At 47.1% G+C, this 23,283-nt stretch overlaps 1 protein-coding gene across 10 annotated transcripts in view; it reads left to right on the forward strand.

Moving 5' to 3' along the window:
- FRYL (FRY like transcription coactivator) overlaps positions 1 to 23,283 on the forward strand; it is a 541,692-nt gene that overhangs the window by 405,942 nt on the left and 112,467 nt on the right. The window lies entirely within an intron of this gene.

Consider the following 23,283-nt stretch of genomic DNA (forward strand, 5'->3'; position numbering starts at 1 on the left):
CAGATAAATAGCAAGTCTGCCTTTTAATACCCGTGCAACATCTAAAAACAAACTACAAATATATCCACAAAACCTATGTGGGACTCTTGGGTGCAAATAAAGACAAAAATGTTTCTTGCAATATGATTCCTGCTTGCTGGTTTTTTATAATTCTGTTAGACTTTATGAAGCACAGGACATGACACCTAACCAATATAGCATGGTCATATTACTTTTCTAATACACACAGTACGGACCTACAGTGCATCCGGAAAGTATTTACAGCGCTTCACTTTTTCCAATTTTTTTTTAATGTTACAGCCTTATTCCAAAATGGAATAAATTCATTTTTTCCCTCAAAATTCTACACACAATACTCCATAATGACAACGTGAATTTTTGCAAGATTTTTGCAAATTTATTAAAAATAAAAAAAACAAGAAATCACATGTACATAAGTATTCACAGCCTTTGCCATGAACCTCAAAATTGATCTCAGGTGCATCCTGTTTCCACTTGAGATGTTCCTACAGCTTAATTGGAGTCCACCTGTGGTAAATTCAGTTGATTGGACATGATTTGGAAAGGCACACACCTGTCTATATATGGTCAAGCACTTGACAGTGCATGTTTGAGCACAAGCCAAGCATGAAGTCAAAGGAATTGTCTGTAGACCTGTGAGACAGGATTGTCTCGAGGCACAAATCTGGGGAAGGGTACAGAAAAATATCTGCTGCTTTGAAGGTCCCAATGAGCACATTGGCCTCCCATCATCCGTAAATGGAAGTAGTTCGGAACCACCAGGACTCTTCCTAGAGCTGGCCGACCGTCTAAGCTGAGCGATCAGGAGAGAAGGGCCCTAGTCAGGGAGGTGACCAAGAACCCGATGGTCACTTTGTCAGAGCTACAGCTTTCCTCTGTGTAGATAAGAGAAACTACCAGAAGGACAACCATCTCTGCAGCAATCCACCAATCAGGCCTGTATGGTAGAGTGGCCAGACGGAAGCCACTCCTTAGTAAAAAAGCACATGGCAGCCCACCTGGAGTTTGCCAAAATGTACCTGAAGGACTCTCAGACCACGAGAAACAAAATTCTCTGGTCTGATGAGACAAAGATTGAACTCTTTGGCGTGAATGCCTGGCGTCATGTTTGGAGGAAACCAGGCCAATACCATCCCTACAGTGAAGCATGGTGGTGGCAGCATCATGCTGTGGAAATGTTTTTCAGCGGCAGGAACTGGGATACTAGTCAGGATAGAGGGAAAGATGAATGCAGCAATGTACAGAGACATCCTGAATGAAAACCTGCTCCAGAGCGCACTTGACCTCAGACTGGGGAGACTGTTCATCTTTCAGAAGGGCAATGACCCTAAGCACACAGCCAAGATATCAAAGGAGTGGCTTCAGGACAACTCTGTGAATGTCCTTGAGTGGCCCAGCCAGAGCCCAGACTTGAATCCGATTGAACATCTCTGGAGAGATCTGAAAATGGCTGTGCAACGACGCTTCCCATCCAACCTGCTGGAGCTTGAGAGGTGCTGCAAAGAGGAATGGGCAAAACTGGCCAAAGGTAGGTGTGCCAAGCTTGTGGCATCATATTCAAAAAGACTTGAGGCTGTAATTGCTGCCAAAGATGCATCAACAAAGTATTGCGCAAAGCCTGTGAATACTTATGTACATGTGATTTCTTAGGGTTTTAAAAAAAAATTTTTTTTTTGCAAATATCTAAAAAAAAAAAAAAAAAAACCCACTTTTTTTCACGTTGTCATTATGGGGTATTATGTGTAGAATTTTGTGGGAAAAAATTAATTTATTCCATTTTGGAATAAGGCTGTAACATAATAAAATGTAGAAAAAGTGAAGCGCTGTGAATACTTTCTGGATGCTCTGTAGAACAATATGACATGATAATGGGCTTGATCATAATACAATTCTATTACATGCTTTACAGACATAGAACTATACACAATAACTACCATGACCTGACCAATAGGCATAATCATAAGACATGTCTATTACACACTATAAAGACATAGAACTATGTCTTCATACTGTGTGTGACATGACCAGCAGACATAATGATTTTATATATATATATATTTTTATTATTATTATTATTATTTTAATGCAGTATGTTTTGCCATTGACTTTCAATAAATAACAGACCTAAAAAATAAATGTAGCATAAAAACAGCAAGAATCATATCTATTCCCACCAAGAATTTTTTTCAGTTCCTCCAAATTAGACATTCCATTCTACGGTGCACCCCGTTATCATTAAACGACCACTAACTACTGACAATGTCTATAATATTTGTCCTATTAAAAACACGTTAAAGGTTAAAGAACACAGTACGCAATTGGCGCAAAAAGTACCGCAAGGGTACTCCCTTAACTATACCTTAAGGAATGTACTTATACTGTAAACATTTGTGCAGTGACAATGTGTAGATGTAATGCAGTGTAACCTTGTTAGCTTAAAAGCTGTATGAGCGACTATGACGCTCTGAGAACCTTTATGCATTTATAATAATCAAATACCGGTCTAAGGTTCTAACGCCTTTAGTGAGAGAATGAACGTTCAAAAAGAATAATACAATACAAGCTATACACTACCAAAATAACATAGAATATCTAACCAAGTAACTAACATATTATACAATAAAGACACAAGTACGTTTAAGGGGGAGGGGAGAGAGAGGGGGAGAGAGAATGGCTAACAATAACAATAAGACAATATGGTTGCAGAGAAGCTTACACATGTGAGGAACAATCGCTGCGCAGTTAGTCAATGCTGAGAATCTTTGTGGAGAAAATACTTGAGCTTACCCATACTGGCTGTCCCTATATACACAACCCCACAATACCGCATGGGACAGAAGCTAGACTCCATTTTGGGAAAACTCCCATGATTCCAAAGACTGCACCACATGGCTGAAAGGGGGAGGGGAAAACACCCAGCAGCAGCCATTTTACTCAAACCAACTAATCTTATTCCACATTCCAATCCAACTTCCTAGAACCATCTTATTGCATACAGTCCATGTTATATGAATCACCAGATCACAATGTAACCACACATCCCAGCATGCCATTGCTACAGAACCCATATTCACAAGTAACTGCATGGCGGTATTCATGATTGACAAGATATATTATAACAAACCAGCACAATCTATTTTAAATCACCATAGGCAAACAAATACCACAAATGCTATGCTACAGGTTGTCTAATGTCCCAGCTACCATCACAGATTTCCAGATCTATCACACAAACAAGTTACAATATCCTATTTAAACCAGCACCATTGACCTTAAAGCAATCTGTCTATATTTCCTTATCTAGCCATGTGAATTCTATACTTAGCCTTCCGCTTGGAGGTCAGTCCTAGGGATGAAGCAGCCATGCTGCTGGGTGCCAGGTAGCTGTGTGAGTGAGTGAGCCCTGTGATTTCCAGTGGATAATATCATGCCTGCATTCCAGCTGTGGGGGTGTGTCAACCACAGGAAGTGTCTTTCACAGTATGTGAGCTAGCTGTATCAGTGGCCTTGGTTATGCAAAACGATGGGTGATGACTAACACATTCCTGTCTTGTGGGAAGCTATTGTTTGGCGAATACAAAACAAAACCCTGTCTCTGGGTTTTGTTCGATATTCATGATGTCCACTTTCAGTTGAGACAATGACATCTCAGCAATCATTCTTCTGGAGACAAATCCAGCCCCATTTCGTAAACACAGGTGTTGGCCCTCCTCATTGAGTCTCAAAGCTCAGTGTAATTAAAGGCTATTGTACTCCGTCTGCGGGAAAGATACTGATTTGGAATACAATTAATCTTCAATTACTATTCCTGTGCTTAACTATGCATATGAACATGTGAAGCCCTCCCAACATGCAAGCTATTGTTTGGGGAATCTCTAAGGTCAAAGAGCCATCTTTAATATACCATACTTTGCTGAACTCAGGGGAATATTAACTTATAAAATACATTATTTTGATTTAAATATGCCGCGTGCACACACACATGAAGTGCATATATGGCAACGTGCAGCGTGATATTTTTCTGACTTTGACACTACTTTTGAAGCTTTGTGCCTTAGACGATCTTCCACTAGAGGTCTTATTTCTTTTATATACACACTGCTGTCCGACAGTTCTCCGATGCAGAAGGCTCATTCATACATATTTGGTGGTCCTGCCCAGTTACTCTATGGAAAGATGTCATCACCTACATAGCTACTCTCTTACAAATGCCTATACCACATTACCCTAAGTTCTTTCTTCAACTTTATCCAAACACCAAAATCAACTGATGCGTCAAGTGGCCTCTGCGGCCACCTGCCAAATTGCGATGGACTGGAAACGTGCGGCTGGCCCTTCCTTCCAGTCTGTTTTGGCCCGTGTTTGATACGTGTACCGCATGGAGTACATGACGAGCATCATTAATAATTCCTCAAAAAAAATAAGAATTTACTTACCGATAATTCTATTTCTCATAGTCCGTAGTGGATGCTGGGAACTCCGTAAGGACCATGGGGGGGATAGCGGCTCCGCAGGAGACTGGGCACAAAAGTAAAAGCTTTATGACTAGCTGGTGTGCACTGGCTCCTCCCCCTATGACCCTCCTCCAAGCCTCAGTTAGGATACTGTTCCCGGACGAGCGTACATAATAAGGAAGGATCTTGAATCCCGGGTAAGACTCATACCAGCCACACCAATCACACCGTACAACTTGTGATCTGAACCCAGTTAACAGTATGATAAACGTAGGAGCCTCTGAAAAGATGGCTCACAACAATAAACAACCCGATTTTTGTAACAATAACTATATACAAGTATTGCAGACAATCCGCACTTGGGATGGGCGCCCAGCATCCACTACGGACTATGAGAAATAGAATTATCGGTAAGTAAATTCTTATTTTCTCTGACGTCCTAGTGGATGCTGGGAACTCCGTAAGGACCATGGGGATTATACCAAAGCTCCCAAACGGGCGGGAGAGTGCGGATGACTCTGCAGCACCGAATGAGAGAACTCCAGGTCCTCCTCAGCCAGGGTATCGAATTTGTAAAATTTAGCAAACGTGTTTGCCCCTGACCAAGTAGCTGCTCGGCAAAGTTGTAAAGCCGAGACCCCTCGGGCAGCCGCCCAAGATGAGCCCACCTTCCTTGTGGAATGGGCTTTTACAGATTTTGGCTGTGGCAGGCCTGCCACAGAATGTGCAAGCTGAATCGTACTACAAATCCAACGAGCAATCGTCTGCTTAGAAGCAGGAGCACCCAGCTTGTTGGGTGCATACAGGATAAACAGCGAGTCAGATTTTCTGACTCCAGCCGTCCTGGAAACATATATTTTCAGGGCCCTGACTACGTCCAGCAACTTGGAGTCCTCCAAGTCCCTAGTAGCCGCAGGCACCACAATAGGCTGGTTCATGTGAAACGCTGAAACCACCTTAGGGAGAAATTGAGGGCGAGTCCTCAGTGCTGCCCTGTCTGAATGAAAAATTAGGTAAGGGCTTTTATACGATAAAGCCGCCAATTCTGAGACACGCCTGGCTGAAGCCAGGGCTAACAGCATGACCACTTTCCATGTGAGATATTTTAATTCCACAGTGGTGAGTGGTTCAAACCAATGTGACTTTAGGAGACTCAACACTACATTGAGATCCCAAGGTGCCACTGGAGGCACAAAAGGAGGCTGTATATGCAGTACCCCTTTGACAAACGTCTGAACTTCAGGCACTGAAGCCAGTTCTTTTTGGAAGAATATTGACAGGGCCGAAATTTGAACCTTAATGGACCCTAATTTTAGGCCCATAGATAGTCCTGTTTGCAGGAAATGCAGGAAACGACCCAGTTGAAATTCCTCTGTAGGGGCCTTCTTGGCCTCACACCACGCAACATATTTTCGCCAAATGCGGTGATAATGTTTCGCGGTTACATCCTTCCTGGCCTTGATCAGGGTAGGGATGACTTCATCTGGAATGCCTTTTTCCTTCAGGATCCGGCGTTCAACCTCCATGCCGTCAAACGCAGCCGCGGTAAGTCTTGGAACAGACAAGGTCCCTGCTGGAGCAGGTACTTTCTTAGAGGTAGAGGCCACGGGTCCTCCGTGAGCATCTCTTGAAGTTCCGGGTACCAAGTCCTCCTTGGCCAATCCGGAGCCACGAGTATAGTTCTTACTCCTCTCCTTCTTATGATTCTCAATACTTTGGGTATGAGAGGCAGAGGAGGGAACACATACACTGACTGGTACACCCACAGTGTTACCAGAGCGTCCACCGCTATCGCCTGAGGGTCCCTTGACCTGGCGCAATATCTGTCTAGTTTCTTGTTGAGACGAGACGCCATCATGTCCACCTTTGGTTTTTCCCAACGGTTTACAATCACGTGGAAGACTTCTGGGTGAAGTCCCCACTCCCCCGGGTGGAGGTCGTGTCTGCTGAGGAAGTCTGCTTCCCAGTTGTCCACTCCCGGAATGAACACCGCTGACAGTGCTGTCACATCATTTTCCGCCCAGCGAAGAATTCTTGCAGCTTCTGCCATTGCCCTCCTGCTTCTTGTGCCGCCCTGTCTGTTTACGTGGGCGACTGCCGTGATGTTGTCCGATTGGATCAATACCGACTGACCCTGAAGCAGAGGCCTTGCTTGACTTAGGGCATTGTAAATTGCCCTTAGTTCCAGGATATTTATGTGAAGAGACGTTTCCATGCTTGACCACAAGCCCTGGAAATTTCTTCCCTGTGTGACTGCTCCCCAGCCTCTCAGGCTGGCATCCGTGGTCACCAGAATCCAGTCCTGAATGCCGAATCTGCGGCCCTCTAGAAGATGAGCACTCTGCAACCACCACAGGAGAGACACCCTTGTCCTTGGAGATAGGGTTATCCGCTGATGCATCTGAAGATGCGATCCGGACCATTTGTCCAGCAGATCCCACTGAAAAGTTCTTGCATGGAATCTTCCGAATGGAATCGCTTCGTAAGAAGCCACCATCTTTCCCAGGACCCTTGTGCATTGATGCACTGACACTTGTCCTGGTTTCAGGAGGTTCCTGACTAGCTCGGATAACTCCCTGGCCTTCTCCTCCGGGAGAAACACCTTTTTCTGGACTGTGTCCAGAATCATCCCTAGGAACAGTAGACGTGTTGTTGGAATCAGCTGCGATTTTGGAATATTTAGAATCCACCCGTGCTGACGTAGCACTACCTGAGATAGTGCTACTCCGACCTCTAACTGTTCCCTGGACCTTGCCCTTATCAGGAGATCGTCCAAGTAAGGGATAATTAAGACGCCTTTTCTTCGAAGAAGAATCATCATTTCGGCCATTACCTTGGTAAAGACCCGTGGTGCCGTGGACAATCCAAACGGCAGCGTCTGAAACTGATAATGACAGTTTTGTACCACAAACCTGAGGTACCCTTGGTGAGAAGGGTAGATTGGGACATGGAGATAAGCATCTTTGATGTCCAGAGACACCATATAGTCCCCTTCTTCCAGGTTCGCTATCACTGCTCTGAGTGACTCCATCTTGAATTTGAACCTTTTTATGTAAGTGTTCAATGATTTCAGATTTAAAATCTGTCTCACCGAGCCGTCCGGCTTCGGTACCACAAACAGCGTGGAGTAATACCCCTTTCCCTGTTGTAGGAGGGGTACCTTGATTATCACCTGCTGGGAATACAGCTTGTGAATAGCTTCCAGTACTGCCTCCCTGTCGGAGGGAGACGTTGGTAAAGCAAACTTCAGGAACCTGCGAGGGGGAGACGTCTCGAATTTCCAATCTGTACCTTGGTAAAGACCCGGGGTGCCGTGGACAATCCAAACGGCAGCGTCTGAAACTGATAGTGACAGTTTTGTACCACGAACCTGAGGTATCCTTTGTGAGAAGGGCAAATTTGGACATGGAGGTAAGCATCCTTGATGTCCAGGGACACCATATAGTCCCCTTCTTCCTGGTTCGCTATCACTGCTCTGAGTGACTCCATTTAGAATAGGTCTCACCGAGCCGTCTGGCTTCAGTACCACAATATAGTGTGGAATAATACCCCTTTACTTGTTGTAGGAGGGGTACTTTGATTATCACCTGTTGGGAATACAGCTTGTGAATTGTTTCCAATACTGCCTCCCTGTCGGAGGTAGACGTTGGTAAAGCAAACTTCAGGAACCGGCGAGGGGGAGACGTCTCGAATTCCAATTTGTACCCCTGTGATACTACCTGCAGGATCCAGGGGTCCACTTGCGAGTGAGCCCACTGCGCGTTGAAATTTTTGAGACGGGCCCCCACCGTGCCTGAGTCCGCTTGTAAAGCCCCAGCGTCATGCTGAAGACTTGGCAGAAGCGGGGGAGGGCTTCTGATCCTGGGAAGAGGCTGCCTGCTGCAGTCTTTTTCCCCTTCCTCTGCCCCGGGGCAGAAATGAGTGGCCTTTTGCCCGCTTGCCCTTATGGGGACGAAAGGACTGAGTTTGAAAAGACGGTGTCTTTTTCTGCTGAGAGGTGACCTGGGGTAAAAAGGTGGATTTCCCAGCCGTCGCCGTGGCCACCAGGTCCGATAGACCGACCCCAAATAACTCCTCCCCTTTATACGGCAAAACTTCCATATGCCGTTTGGAATCCGCATCACCTGACCACTGTCGTGTCCATAAACTTCTTCTGGCAGAAATGGACAGCGCACTTACTCTTGATGCCAGGGTGCAAATATCCCTCTGTGCATCTCGCATATATAGTAATGCATCCTTTAAATGCTCTATAGTCAATAATATACTGTCCCTATCCAGGGTATCAATATTTTCAGTCAGGGAATCCGACCAAGCCACTCCAGCGCTGCACATCCAGGCTGAGGCGATTGCTGGTCGTAGTATAACACCAGTATGTGTGTATATACCTTTTAGGATATTTTCCAGCTTTCTATCAGCTGGTTCCTTGAGGGCGGCCGTATCAGGAGACGGCAACGCCACTTGTTTTGATAAGCGTGTGAGCGCCTTATCTACCCTAGGGGGTGTTTCCCAACGCGCCCTAACCTCTGGCGGGAAAGGGTATAATGCCAATAATTTATTAGAAATCAGCAGTTTTTTTATCGGGGGAAACCCACGCTTTGTCACACACCTCATTTAATTCATCTGATTCAGGAAAAACTATGGGTAGTTTTTTCACACCCCACATAATACCCCTTTTTGTGGTACTTGTAGTATCAGAAATGTTCAAAGCCTCCTTCATTGCCGTGATCATGTAACGTGTGGCCCTACTGGACATTACGTTTGTCTCGTCACCGTCGACGCTGGAGTCAGTATCCGTGTCTGGGTCTGTGTCGACCATCTAAGGTAACGGGCGCTTTAGAGCCCCTGACGGTGTTTGAGACGCCTGGACAGGCACTAACTGATTTGCCGGCTGTCTCATGTCGTCAACAGTTTTTTGCAAAGTGCTGACACTGTCACGTAATTCCTTCCATACGACCATCCAGTCAGGTGTCGACTCCCTAGGGGGTGACATCACTATTACAGGCAATTGCTCCGCCTCCACATCATTTTCCTCCTCATACATGTCGACACAATCGTACCGACACACAGCACACACACAGGGAATGCTCTGATAGAGGACAGGACCCCACGAGCCCTTTGGGGAGACAGAGGGAGAGTTTGCCAGCACACACCAGAGCGCTATATATATACAGGGATAACCTTATATAAGTGTTTCTCCCTTCTATAGCTGCTGTATTTGTATTATCTGCCAATTAGTGCCCCCCCTCTCTTGTTTTACCCTGATTCTGTAGCAGGACTGCAGGGGAGAGTCAGGGAGCCGTCCTTCCAGCGGAGCTGTGACGGAAAATGGCGCTTGTGTGCTGAGGAGATAGGCTCCGCCCCCTTTTCGGCTGCCTTTTCTCCCGCTTTTTTTAGGAAAACTGGCAGGGGTTAAATGCATCCATATAGCCCAGTAGCTATATGTGATGCATTTCTTTAGCCATATAAGGTTTAAAACGTGTTTTATTGCGTCTCAGGGCGCTCCCCCCCAGCGCCCTGCACCCTCAGTGACCGGAGTGTTAAGTGTGCTGAGAGCAATGGCGCACAGCTGCAGTGCTGTGCGCTACCTTATTGAAGACAGGAACGTCTTCTGCCGCCGATTTTTCCGGACCTCTTCGCTCTTCTGGCTCTGTAAGGGGGCCGGCGGCGCGGCTCCGGGACCCATCCAAGCTGAGCCTGTGATCGTCCCTCTGGAGCTAATGTCCAGTAGCCAAGAAGCCCAATCCACTCTGCATGCAGGTGAGTTCGCTTCTTCTCCCCTTAGTCCCACGATGCAGTGAGCCTGTTGCCAGCAGGTCTCACTGAAAATAAAAAACCTATTTAAACTTTTACTCTAAGCAGCTCAGGAGAGCTACCTAGCATGCACCCTTCTCGGCCGGGCACAAAAATCTAACTGAGGCTTGGAGGAGGGTCATAGGGGGAGGAGCCAGTGCACACCAGCTAGTCATAAAGCTTTTACTTTTGTGCCCAGTCTCCTGCGGAGCCGCTATCCCCCCCATGGTCCTTACGGAGTTCCCAGCATCCACTAGGACCTCAGAGAAAATGTGATTCTGTGTGCTCCCCATGGATTTCCCTTCAGCAACTCGCCTCCCCATTTGCTTCCTAATGTGTCGTCCTGTTCTCAGGCCTCATTGGTCTGCATTTCTCTCTTTCACCGAGGATCCACCCTCCCTGTGTTTTTTTTTTCTTCTCTCCTTTCTTCTTCTCTGTCCCCCCTTCAACTTCTATTCTTTCTTTTTCTCTGTGTCTTCCTCCGTTCTCTTTTTCTATACAAAATGTTAAAATGGATCATATTCAATATACTGTCTGAATGGTTTTATCTAAACTTTTATGTCTCTTGATTTTGGCAGTTATACTACTGTTCTGTGTTTTGATCCACTAATAAACAAATTTAAAAAAATAAAAAAAACAGCAAGAATGATAGCATGAGAATCTGTGACAATAAATAGAAGTGAGTTACAAGCATATGCAAATAAAAAAGCTGAAAAGGCCTATGCAAAACCAAAAAATACATAGACATGAAAGATTAGACATGGCCAGGACGTCATAGAACCCGGGAGAAACAGAATGTAACCATGTGTATGAAAATAAGGAGGTGTGGGGGGTGAGGCAGAATAAGTAGGGCTATCTCCGCAGCCCATCTGACGCTAAAATGGGATTGGGTCCAGCGGATGTTCATAGTACATTTCTGTCGCACATCATACAGACGTAGAACACTAACCTTCACACCATGACCTGGCCAATGGATATGATCATAATAACATTTTATTATGCTCTGCAGACGTAGGAGACTACACATACCCAACATTATCTGACAATGGACATGAGCAGAATACCTTGTATTACTGTATACAGATAAAGGACATTGTAATTTACCAACCATGATCTGACCATTGGACTTCATCATTACACAACTGTATTAGTGTATGACTAGTACTGTTATGCTGTTGCTTTAAATCAAGGCAGATCAAAGGACACATTAAAGGAAAATGTAACATTTTAAAAATCCAAGAAAATTACCAATACTATAAAATCTGGAATATTTGACAACTACCATTTGGTGTCTATATTTCTCTTACGTCCTAGAGGATGCTGGGGACTCCAAAAGGACCATGTGGTATAGACTGGATCCGCAGGAGACATGGGCACACTAAAAAACTTTTACTGGGTATGAACTGGCTCCTCCCTCTATGCCCCTCCCCAGACCTCAGTTAGATTCTGTGCCCAGGAGTGACTGGACACACACTATGGGAGCTCTACTGAGTTTCTCTGGAAAAACCTTATGTTAGGCTTTTTATTTTCAGGGAGACCTGCTTGCTACAGGCTCCTTGCATCGTGGGACTGAGGGGAGAGAAGTCAGACCTACTTCTACTTAGTTAAGGGCTCTGCTTCTTAGGCTACTGGACACCATTAGCTCCAGAGGGTTCGATCACTTGGTGCGCCTAGCTGCTTGTCCACTCCCAATATGATTTAAGTCGACAGTATGAACAGTGACACCCACAGTTCTGTAAGTAGTCAACTCACTGGTGATGATTTGTGTCCTCTCCCTGTGTTGACACCAGAAAGATGTCCAGTGATTACCTGTGTTCAATATTAACTATTTTAAAATTTCTCTAACGTCCTAAGTGGATGCTGGGGACTCCGTAAGGACCATGGGGAATAGCGGCTCCGCAGGAGACTGGGCACAAAAGTAAAGCTTTAGAACTACCTGGTGTGCACTGGCTCCTCCCCCTATGACCCTCCTCCAAGCCTCAGTTAGATTTTTGTGCCCGAACGAGAAGGGTGCACACTAGGTGGCTCTCCTGAGCTGCTTAGTGAAAAGTTTAGTTTTAGGTTTTTTATTTTCAGTGAGACCTGCTGGCAACAGGCTCACTGCATCGAGGGACTAAGGGGAGAAGAAGCGAACTCACCTGCGTGCAGAGTGGATTGGGCTTCTTAGGCTACTGGACATTAGCTCCAGAGGGACGATCACAGGCCCAGCCATGGATGGGTCCCAGAGCCGCGCCGCCGGCCCCCTTACAGAGCCAGAAGACAGAAGAGGTCCGGAAAATCGGCGGCAGAAGACGTCCTGTCTTCAACAAGGTAGCGCACAGCACTGCAGCTGTGCGCCATTGCTCTCAGCACACTTCACACTCCGGTCACTGAGGGTGCAGGGCGCTGGGGGGGGGGTGCCCTGAGATGCAATAAAAACACCTTGGATGGCAAAAAATGCATCACATATAGCTCCTGGGCTATATGGATGAATTTAACCCCTGCCAGAATACATAGAAAAACGGGAGATAAGGCCGCCGATAAGGGGGCGGATCCTATCTCCTCAGCACACTGGCGCCATTTTCCCTCACAGCTCCGTTGGAGGGAAGCTCCCTGGCTCTCCCCTGCAGTCACTACACTACAGAAAGGGTTAAAAAAGAGAGGGGGGGCACTAATTACGCGCAGTATTAAAGATACAGCAGCTATAAGGGGAAAAACACTTATATAAGGTTATCCCTGTATATATATAGCGCTCTGGTGTGTGCTGGCAAACTCTCCCTCTGTCTCCCCAAAGGGCTAGTGGGGTCCTGTCCTCTATCAGAGCATTCCCTGTGTGTGTGTGCTGTATGTCGGTACGTTTGTGTCGACATGTATGAGGAGAAAAATGATGTGGAGACGGAGCAGATTGCCTGTAATAGTGATGTCACCCCCTAGGGGGTCGACACCTGAGTGGATGAACTGTTGGAAGGAATTACGTAACAGTGTCAGCTCTGTATAAAAGACAGTGGTTGACATGAGACAGCCGGCTACTCAGCTTGTGCCTGTCCAGACGTCTCATAGGCCGTCAGGGGCTCTAAAGCGCCCGTTACCTCAGATGGCAGATATAGACGCCGACACGGATACTGACTCCAGTGTCGACGGTGAAGAGACAAATGTAACTTCCAGTAGGGCCACACGTTACATGATTGAGGCAATGAAAAATGTTTTACACATTTCTGATAATACGAGTACCACCAAAAAGGGGTATTATGTTCGGTGAGGAAAAACTACCTGTAGTTTTCCTGAATCTGAGAAATTAAATGAGGTGTGTGATGGTGCGTGGTTTTCCCCCAATAACAACTGATAATTTCTAAAATGTTATTGGCATTATATCCTTTCCCGCCAGAGGTTAGGGTGCGTTGGGAAACACCCCCTAGGGTGGATAAAGCGCTCACACGCTTGTAAGAACAAGGGCTCTACCCTCTCCTGAGATGGCCGCCCTTAAGGATCCTGCTGATAGAAAGCAGGAGGGCATCCTAAAAGGTATTTACACACATACTGGTGTTATACTGCGACCAGCAATCGCCTCAGCCTGGATGTGCAGTGCTGGGTTGGCGTGGTCGGATTCCCTGACTGAAAATATTGATACCCTAGATAGGGACAGTATATTATTGCCTATAGATCATTTAAAAGATGCATTTCTATATATGCGTGATGCACAGCGGAATATTTGCCGACTGGCATCAAGTCTAAGTGCGTTGTCCATTTCTACCAGTAGAGGGTTATGGACACGACAGTGGTCAGGTGATGCGGATTCCAAACGGCATTTGGAAGTATTGCCTTATTAAGGGGAGGAGTTATTTGGGGTCGGTCTTTCAGACCTGGTGGCCACGGCAACAGCTGGGAAATCCACGTTTGTACCCCAGGTCGCCTCTCAACATGAGAAGACGCCGTATTATCAGGCGCAGTCTTTTCGTGGGCAAGCGGGCAAAAGGTTCCTCATTTCTGCCCCGTGACAGAGGGAGAGGAAAAAGGCTGCAGAAATCAGCCAGTTCCCAGGAACAGAAACCCTCTCCCGCCTCTGCCAAGCCCTCAGTATGACGCTGGGGCTTTACAAGCAGAATCAGGCACGGTGGGGGCCCGTCTCAATGAATTTCAGCGCGCAGTGGGCTCACTCGCAAGTAGACCCCTGGATCCTTCAGGTGATATCTCAGGGGTACAAATTGGAATTCGAGACGTCTCCCCCTCGCCGTTTCCTAAAGTCGGCTTTACCGATGTCTCCTTCTGACAGGGAGACAGTTTTGGAAGCCATTCACAAGCTGTATTCCCAGCAGGTGATAATCAAGGTACCCCTCCTGCAACAGGGAACGGGGTATTATTCCACACTGTTGTGGTACCGAAGCCGGACGGCTCGGTGAGACCGATTCTAAATCTAAAATCTTTGAACACTTACATACAGAGGTTCAAATTCAAGATTGAGTCACTCAGAGCAGTGATTGCGAACCTGGAAGAAGAGGACTACATGATGTCTCGGAACATCAAGGATGCTTACCTTCATGTCCCAATTTACCCTTCTCACCAAGGGTACCTCAGGTTTATGGTACAGAACTGTCACTATCCGTTTCAGACGCTGCCGTATGGATGGTCCACGGCACCCCGGGTCTTTACCAAGGTAATGGCCGAAATGATGATACTCCTTCGAAGGAAGGGAATTTTAGTTATCCCTTACTTGGACGATTCCCTGATAAGGGTAAGATCCAGGGAACAGTTGGAGGTCGGTGTAGCACTATCTCAGGTAGTGTTGCGGCAGCACGATTGGATTCTCAATATTCCAAAATCGCAGCTGATTCCGACGACTCGTCTTCTGTTCTTAGGGATGATCCTGGACACAGTTCAGAAAAAGGTGTTTCTCCCGGAGGAGAAAGTCAGGGAGTTATCCGAGCTAGTCGGGAACCTCCTATAACCGAGCCAAGTCTCAGTACATCAATGAGATGGTTCTGGGAAAAATGGTGGCTTCCTATGAAGCAATCCCATGCGGCAGATTCCACGCAAGAACTTTCCAGTGGGACCTGCTGGACAAATGGTCTGGGTCGCATCTTCAGATGCATCAGCGGATAACCCTGTCACCAAGCACAAGGGTGTCTCTCCTGTGGTGGTTGCAGAGTGCTCATCTTCTAGAGGGGCGCACATTCAGGACTGGGTCCTGGTGACCACGGATGCCAGCCTGCGAGGCTGGGGAGCAGTCACACAGGGAAGGAATTTCCAGAGCTTATGGTCAAGCCTGGAGACATCACTTCACATAAATATCCTGAAGCTAAGGGCCATTTACAATGCTCTAAGCTCAGCAAGACCTCTGCTTCAAGGTCACCCGGAGTTGATCCATTCGGACAACATCACGGCAGTCACCCACGTAAACAGACAGGGTGACACAAGAAGCAGAAGGGCAATGACAGAAGCTGCAAGGATTCTTCGCTGGGCGGAAAATCATGTGATAGCACTGTCAGCAGTATTCATTCCGGGAGTGGACAACTGGGAAGCAGACTTCCTCAGCAGACACGACCTCCACCCGGGAGAGTGGGGACTTCACCCAGAAGTCTTCCACATGTTTATAAACTCGACAAGTATTGCGCCAGGTCAAGGGACCCTCAGGCAATAGCTGTAGACGCTCTGGTAACACAGTGGGTGTACCAGTCAGTGTATGTGTTCCCTCCTCTGCCTCTCATAACCAAGGTACTGAGAATTATAAGATGGAGAGGAGTAAGCACTATATTCGTGGCTCCGGATTGGCCAAGAAGGACTTGGTAACCGGAACTTCAAGAGATGCTCACGGAGGATCCGTGGCCTCTACCTCTAAGAAGGGACCTGCTCCAGCAAGGACCCTGTCTGTTCCAAGAGTTACCGCGGCTGCGTTTAACGGCAGGGCGGTTGAACGCCGGATCCTGAAGGAAAAAGGCATTCCGGATGAAGTCATCCCTATCCTGATCAAAGCCAGGAAAGATATAACCGCAAAACATTATCACCGCATTTGGCGAAAATATGTTGCGTGGTGCGAGGCCAGTAAGGCCCCGACGGAGGAATTTTCAACTAGGTCGATTCCTACATTTCCTGCAAACAGGAGTGTCTATGGGCCTGAAATGGGGGTCCATTAAGGTTCAAATTTCGGCCCTGTCAATTTTCTTCCAAAAAGAACTAGCTTCAGTCCCTGAAGTTCAGACGTTTGTGAAAGGGGTACTGTATATACAGCCTCCTTTTGTGCCTCCAGTGGCACCTTGGGATCTAAATGTAGTTTCTCTAACGTCCTAGTGGATGCTGGGGACTCCGTCAGGACCATGGGGATTAGCGGGCTCCGCAGGAGACAGGGCACATCTAAAAAAGCTTTTTTAGGTCACATGGTGTGTACTGGCTCCTCCCCCTATGACCCTCCTCCAAGCCTCAGTTAGGTTTTTGTGCCCGTCCGAGAGGGTGCAATCTAGGTGGCTCTCTTAAAGAGCTGTTTAGAAAAGTTTTTTTTTTAGGTTTCTAATCAGTGATTCCTGCTGGCGACAGGATCACTGCAACGAGGGACTTAGGGGAGAGACTTGCAACTCACCTGCGTGCAGGAGGATTGAAGTTTTAGGCTACTGGACACTGAGCTCCAGAGGGAGTCGGAACACAGGTCAGCCTGGGGTTCGTCCCGGAGCCGCGCCGCCGATCCCCCTTACAGACGCTGAAGAACGGCAGAACGGAGGTCCGGAAACAGGCGGCAGAAGACTCCTCAGTCTTCATGAAGGTAGCGCACAGCACTGCAGCTGTGCGCCATTGTTGCTACACGGCTCACTGATCTCGGTCACGGAGGGTGCAGGGCGCTGCTGGGGGCGCCCTGGGCAGCAATATAGATTACCTTAGAGGCAAATAAATACATCACATATAGCCATTAAGGCTATATGTATGTATTTAACCCAGGCCAGTTTTCCTAATAACCGGGAGAAAAGCCCGCCGTGAAAGGGGCGGAGCTTATTCTCCTCAGCACTCAGCGCCATTTTCCTGACCAGCTCCGCTGGTGAGGAAGGCTCCCACTCTCCCCTGCACTACAGAAACAGGGTTAAAGAGAAGGGGGGCATAAATTGGCGATATAATTATATATTAAGAGCCCATATATAGAAACAACACCTTCTAGGGTTGTTATATACATTATGGCGCTTTTGGTGTGTGCTGGCAAACTCTCCCTCTGTCTCCCCAAAGGGCTAGTGGGTCCTGTCCTCTATCAGAGCATTCCCTGTATGTGTGTGCTGTAGGTCGGTACGTGTTTGTCGACATGTATGAGGAAAATGTTGGTGAGGAGACGGAGAAAATTGCCTGTAATGGTGATGTCACTCTCTAGGGAGTCGACACCAGAATGGATGGCTTACTTATGGAATTACGTGATAATGTCAACACGCTGCAAGCCGGTTGACGACATGAGACAGCCGGCGGACAAATTAGTATCGGTCCAGGCGTCTCAGACACCGTCAGGGGCTTGTAAAAACGCCCATTTACCTCAGTCGGTCGACAGACACTGACACGGACACTGACCCCAGTGTCGACGGTGAAGAAACAAACGTATGTTTCCTTTAGGGCCACAAGTTACATGTTAAGGGCAATGAAGGAGGTGTTACGTATTTCTGATACCACAAGTACCACAAATAAGGGTATTTTGTAGGGTGGGAATAAACTACTTGTAGTTTTGCCTGAATCAGATAAATTAAATGAAGTGTGTGATGATACGTGGGGTTCCTCCGACAGAAAGTTATGGGCGGTATACCCTTTTTCCCGCCAGTAGTAAGGGCGAGTTGGAAAACACACCTTAGGGTGGACAAGGCGCTCACACGCTTATAAAAAACATGGCGTTACCGTTTCCAGATACGGCCGCCCTCAAGGAGCCAGCTGATAGGAAGCTGGAAAATATCATAACAGTATATACACACATACTGGTGTTATACTACGACCAGCAATCGCCTCAGCCTGGATGTGCAGCGCTGAGGGGGCTTGGTCGGATTTCCTGACTGAAAATTTTGATACCCTTGACAGGGACAGGATTTTATTGTCTATAGAGCATTTTAAGGATGCATTTCTATATATGTGTGATGCGCAGAGGCATATTTGCATTCTGGCATCAAGAGTAAATGTGATGTACATATCTGCCAGACGAAGACACGACAGTGGTCAGGTGAGGCAGATTCCAGACGGCATATGGAAGTATTGCCGTATAAAGGGGCGGTCCATTGGACCTGGTGGCCATGGCAACAGCTGAAAAATCCACCTTTTGTTACCCCGAGTCACATATTGGCAGAAAAGGACACAGTCTTTTCAGTCTCAGTCCTTTCGTCCCCATACGGGCAGGCGGGCGAAGGCCAGTCATATCTGCCCAGGGGGAGAGGAAAGGGAAGAAGACTGCAGCAAGCAGCTCATTCCCAGGAACAGAAGCTCCTCACGGCTTCTGCCAAGTCCGCAGCATAACGCTGGGGCCGTACAAGCGGACTCAGGTGCGGTAGGGGGTCATCTCAAGAGTTTCAGCAACACTCGCAAGGGAACTCCGGGATCCTACATGTAATATCCCAGGTGTACATTGGAAATTCGAGACGTCTCCCCCTCACACAATTCACAGGCTGTATTCCCAGCAGGTGATAATCAAAGTACCCTTCTTACAACAAGGAAGGGGGTAGTATTCCACACTATATTGTGGTACTGAAGCCAACCGGCTCGGTGAGATCTGAAATATTTGAACACTTACATACAAGCGTTCAAATCAAGATGGAGTCACTCGGAGCAGTGATAGCGAACCAGGAAGAAGGGGACGATATGATGTCACTGGATATCAGGGACGTTTACCTACAGGTCCAAATTTGCCCTTCTCACCAAGGGTACTTCAGGTTCCTGGTACAGAACTGTCACTATCAGTTCAGACGCTGCCGTTTGGATTGTCCACGGCGCCCCGGGTCTTTACCAAGGTAATGGCCGGAATGATGATTTTTCTTAAAAGAAACATGGACGCTTTCCTGATAAGGGCAAGGTCCAGAGAACAGTTGGAGGTCGGAGTAGCACTATCTTAAGTAGTTCTACGACAGCACGAGTGGATTCTAAATATTCCAAAATCGCAGCTTTTTCCGACGACACGTCTACTGTTCCTAGGGAAGATTCTGGACACAGTCCAGAAAAACGTGTTTCTCCCAGTGGAGAAAACCAGGGAGTTATCCGAGCTAATCGGGATCCTCCTAAAACCAGGAAAAGTGTCAGTGCATCATTGCACAAGAGTCCTGGTAAAAATGGTGGCTTATTACGAAGCAATTCCATTCGGCAGATTTCCCCCAAGAACTCTTCAGTGGGATCTGCTGGACAAATGGTCCGGATCGCATCCTCAGATGCATCAGCGGATAACCCTATATCCAAGGAAAAGGGTGTCTCTCCTGTGGTGATTACAGAGTGCTCATCTTCTAGAGGGCCGCAGATTCGGCATTCAGGATTGGATGCCGGTGACCACGGAGGCCAGCCTGAGAGGCTGGGGAACAGTCACACAGGGAAAAAATTTCCAGGGAAGTGTGATTAAGTCTGGAGAATTCTCTCCGCATAAATAAGCTTAGAGCAAATTTATAATGCTCTAAACTTAGCTAGACCTCTGCTTCAAGGTCAGCCGGTATTGATCCAGTGGGATAACATCACGGCAGTCGCCCACGTAAACAGAAGGGCGGCACAAGAAGCAGGAGGGCAGTGAAAACTGCAAGGATTTTTCGCTAGGCGGAAAATCATGTGATAGCACTGTCAGCAGTGTTCTTTCCGGGAGTGGACGACTGGGAAGCAGACTTCCTCAGCAGGCATGACCTCCACCCGGGAGAGTGGAAACTTCATAGGGAAGTTTTTCAACATGATTGTGGACCGTTGGCAAAGACCAAAGGTGGACATGATGGCGTCCCGCCCGAACAAAAAACGGGACAGGTATTCCGCCAGGTCATGAGACCTTCAGGCGATAGCTGTGGATGTTCTGGTAACACCGTGGGTGTACCAGTCTGTGTATGTGTTCCCTCCTCTGTTTCTCATAACCAGGGTATTGAGAATTATAAGACATAGAGGAGTATGAACTATACTAGTGGCTCCGGATTGGCCAAGAGAGACTTGGTACCCGGAACTTCAAGAAATGCTCACAGAGGACTAAGGGCCTGGGGAGCTAAGAAGGGACTTGATTCAGCAAGTACCATGTCTATTCCAAGACTTACCGCGGCTGCGTTTGACGGCATGGCGGTTGAATGCCGGATCCTGAGGGGAAAAGGCATTCCATAAGAGGTCATACCTACCCTGGTCAAAGCCAGGAAGGAGGTGACCGCACAACGTCATCACCACATGTGGTGAAAATATGTTGCGTGGGTGAGGCCAGGAAGGCTCCACGACGGAAATTCAACTAGGTCGATTTCTACACTTCCTGAAAACAGGAGTGTTTTGGACCTCAAATTGGGGTTCATTAACATTTAAATTTCGGCCCTGTAGATTTTCTTCCAGAAAGAATTGACTTCAGTTCCTGAAGTCCAGATTGTAAAGGATGTATTGCATATACAGCTTTTTTGTGCCCCTAGGGGCACCGTGAGATCTCAACATAGTGTTGGGATTTCTTAAAATCATATTGGTTTGAACCGCTCAAATCTGTGGATTTGAAATATCTCACATGGAAAGTGACCATGCTGTTGACAAATATCTCACATGGGAAGTGACCATGTTGTTAGCCCTGGCCTCGGCCAGGCGATTGTCAGAATGGGCGGCTTTGTCTTACAAAAGCCCATATTAAAATTTTCCATTTGAACAGGACAGAACTGGGACTCGTCTCCAGTTTCTTCATAAAGGGGTGTCAGCGTTTTCACCTGAAACAACCTCTTGTGGTGCCTGCGGCTACTAGGGACTTGGAGGACTCCAAGTTACTAGACGTGGTCAGGGCCCTAAAAATATATATATATATATATATATATATATAGTTAGGACGGCTGGAGTCAGAAAGTCTGACTTGCTGTTTATACTGTATACACCCAACAAGCTGGGTGCTCATGCTTCTAAGCAGTCTATTGCACGCTGGATTTGTAGTACAATTCAGCTTGCACATTCTGTGGCAGGCCTGCCACAGACGAAATATGTAGATGCCCATTCCACAAGGAAGGTGGGCTCATCCTGGGCGGCTGCCCGAGGAGTCTCGGCATTACAACTTTGCCGAGCAGCTACGTGGTCAGGGGAGAACACGTTTGTAAAATTTTACAAATTTTGATACTCTGGCTAAGGAGGACCTGGAGTTCTCTCATTCGGTGCTGCAGAGTCATCCGCACTCTCCCGCCCGTTTGGGAGCTTTGGTATAATCCCCATGGTCCTGACGGAGTCCCCAGCATCCACTAGGACGTTAGAGAAAATAAGAATTTACTTACCGATAATTCTATTTCTCGTAGTCCGTAGTGGATGCTGGGCGCCCATCCCAAGTGCGGATTGTCTGCAATGCTTGTACATAGTTATTGTTACAAAAATCGGGTTATTACTATTGTTGTGAGCCATCTTTTCGGAGGCTACTTCGTTTTGTTATCATACTGTTAACTGGGTTCAGATCACAAGTTGTACGGTGTGATTGGTGTGGCTGGTATGAGTCTTACCCGGGATTCAAGATCCTTCCTTATTGTGTACGCTCGTCCGGGCACAGTACCTAACTGAGGCTTGGAGGAGGGTCATAGGGGGAGGAGCCAGTACACACCATGTGACCTAAAAAAGCTTTTTTAGATGTGCCCTGTCTCCTGCGGAGCCCGCTAATCCCCATGGTCCTGACGGAGTCCCCAGCATCCACTACGGACTACGAGAAATAGAATTATCGGTAAGTAAATTCTTATTTTTTTGGGTTCCAAAAGTCACATTGGTTTGAACCACTTAAATATGTGGAGTTAAAATATCTCGCATGGAAAGTGGTCATGCTGTTGGCCCTGGCCTGGGCCAGGTGCGTGTCAGAATTGGCGGCTTTATCCTGTAAAAGCCCTCATCTGATTTTCCATTCGGACAGGGCGGAATTGAGGACTTGTCCTCAGTTTCTCCCTAAGGTGGTTTTCAGCGTTTCACCTGAATCAACCTATTGTGGTGCCTGCGGCTACTAGGGACTTGGAGGACTCCAAGTTGCTAGACGTTGTCAGAGCCCTGGAAATATAGGTTTCCAGGACGGCTGGAGTCAGAAAATCTGACTCGTTGTTTATTCTGTATGCACCCAACAAGCTGGGTGCTCCTGCTTCTAAGCAGACTATTGCTCGTTGGATTTGTAGTACAATTCAGCTTGCACATTCTGTGGCAGGCCTGCCACAGCCAAAATCTGTAAATGCCCATTCCACAAGGAAGGTTGGCTCATCTTGGGCGGCTGCCCGAGGGGTCTCGGCTTTACAACTTTGCCGAGCAGCTACTTGGTCAGGAGCAAATACGTTTGTAAAATTCTACAAATTTGATACCCTGGCTGAGGAGGACCTGGAGTTCTCTCATTTGGTGCTGCAGAGTCATCCGCACTCTCCCGCCCGTTTGGGAGCTTTGGTATAATCCCCATGGTCCTTACGGAGTCCCCAGCATCCACTTAGGACGTTAGAGAAAATAAGAATTTACTTACCGATAATTCTATTTCTCGTAGTCCGTAGTGGATGCTGGGCGCCCATCCCAAGTGCGGATTGTCTGCAATACTGGTACATACTTATTGTTACCAAAAAAAAAAAAAAAAAATCAGGTTATTGCTGTAGTGAGCCATCTTTTCTAGAGGCTCCTCTGTTATCATGCTGTTAACTGGGTTTAGATCACAAGTTATATGGTGTGATTGGTGTGGCTGGTATGAGTCTTACCCGGGATTCAAAATCCTTCCTTATTGTGTACGCTCGTCCGGGCACAGTATCCTAACTGAGGCTTGGAGGAGGGTCATAGGGGGAGGAGCCAGTGCACACCAGGTAGTTCTAAAGCTTTACTTTTGTGCCCAGTCTCCTGCGGAGCCGCTATTCCCCATGGTCCTTACGGAGTCCCCAGCATCCACTACGGACTACGAGAAATAGAATTATCGGTAAGTAAA

Source organism: Pseudophryne corroboree, chromosome 1 (assembly GCF_028390025.1).
Source record: "Pseudophryne corroboree isolate aPseCor3 chromosome 1, aPseCor3.hap2, whole genome shotgun sequence".
NCBI classification, from domain to species: Eukaryota; Metazoa; Chordata; class Amphibia; order Anura; family Myobatrachidae; genus Pseudophryne; species Pseudophryne corroboree.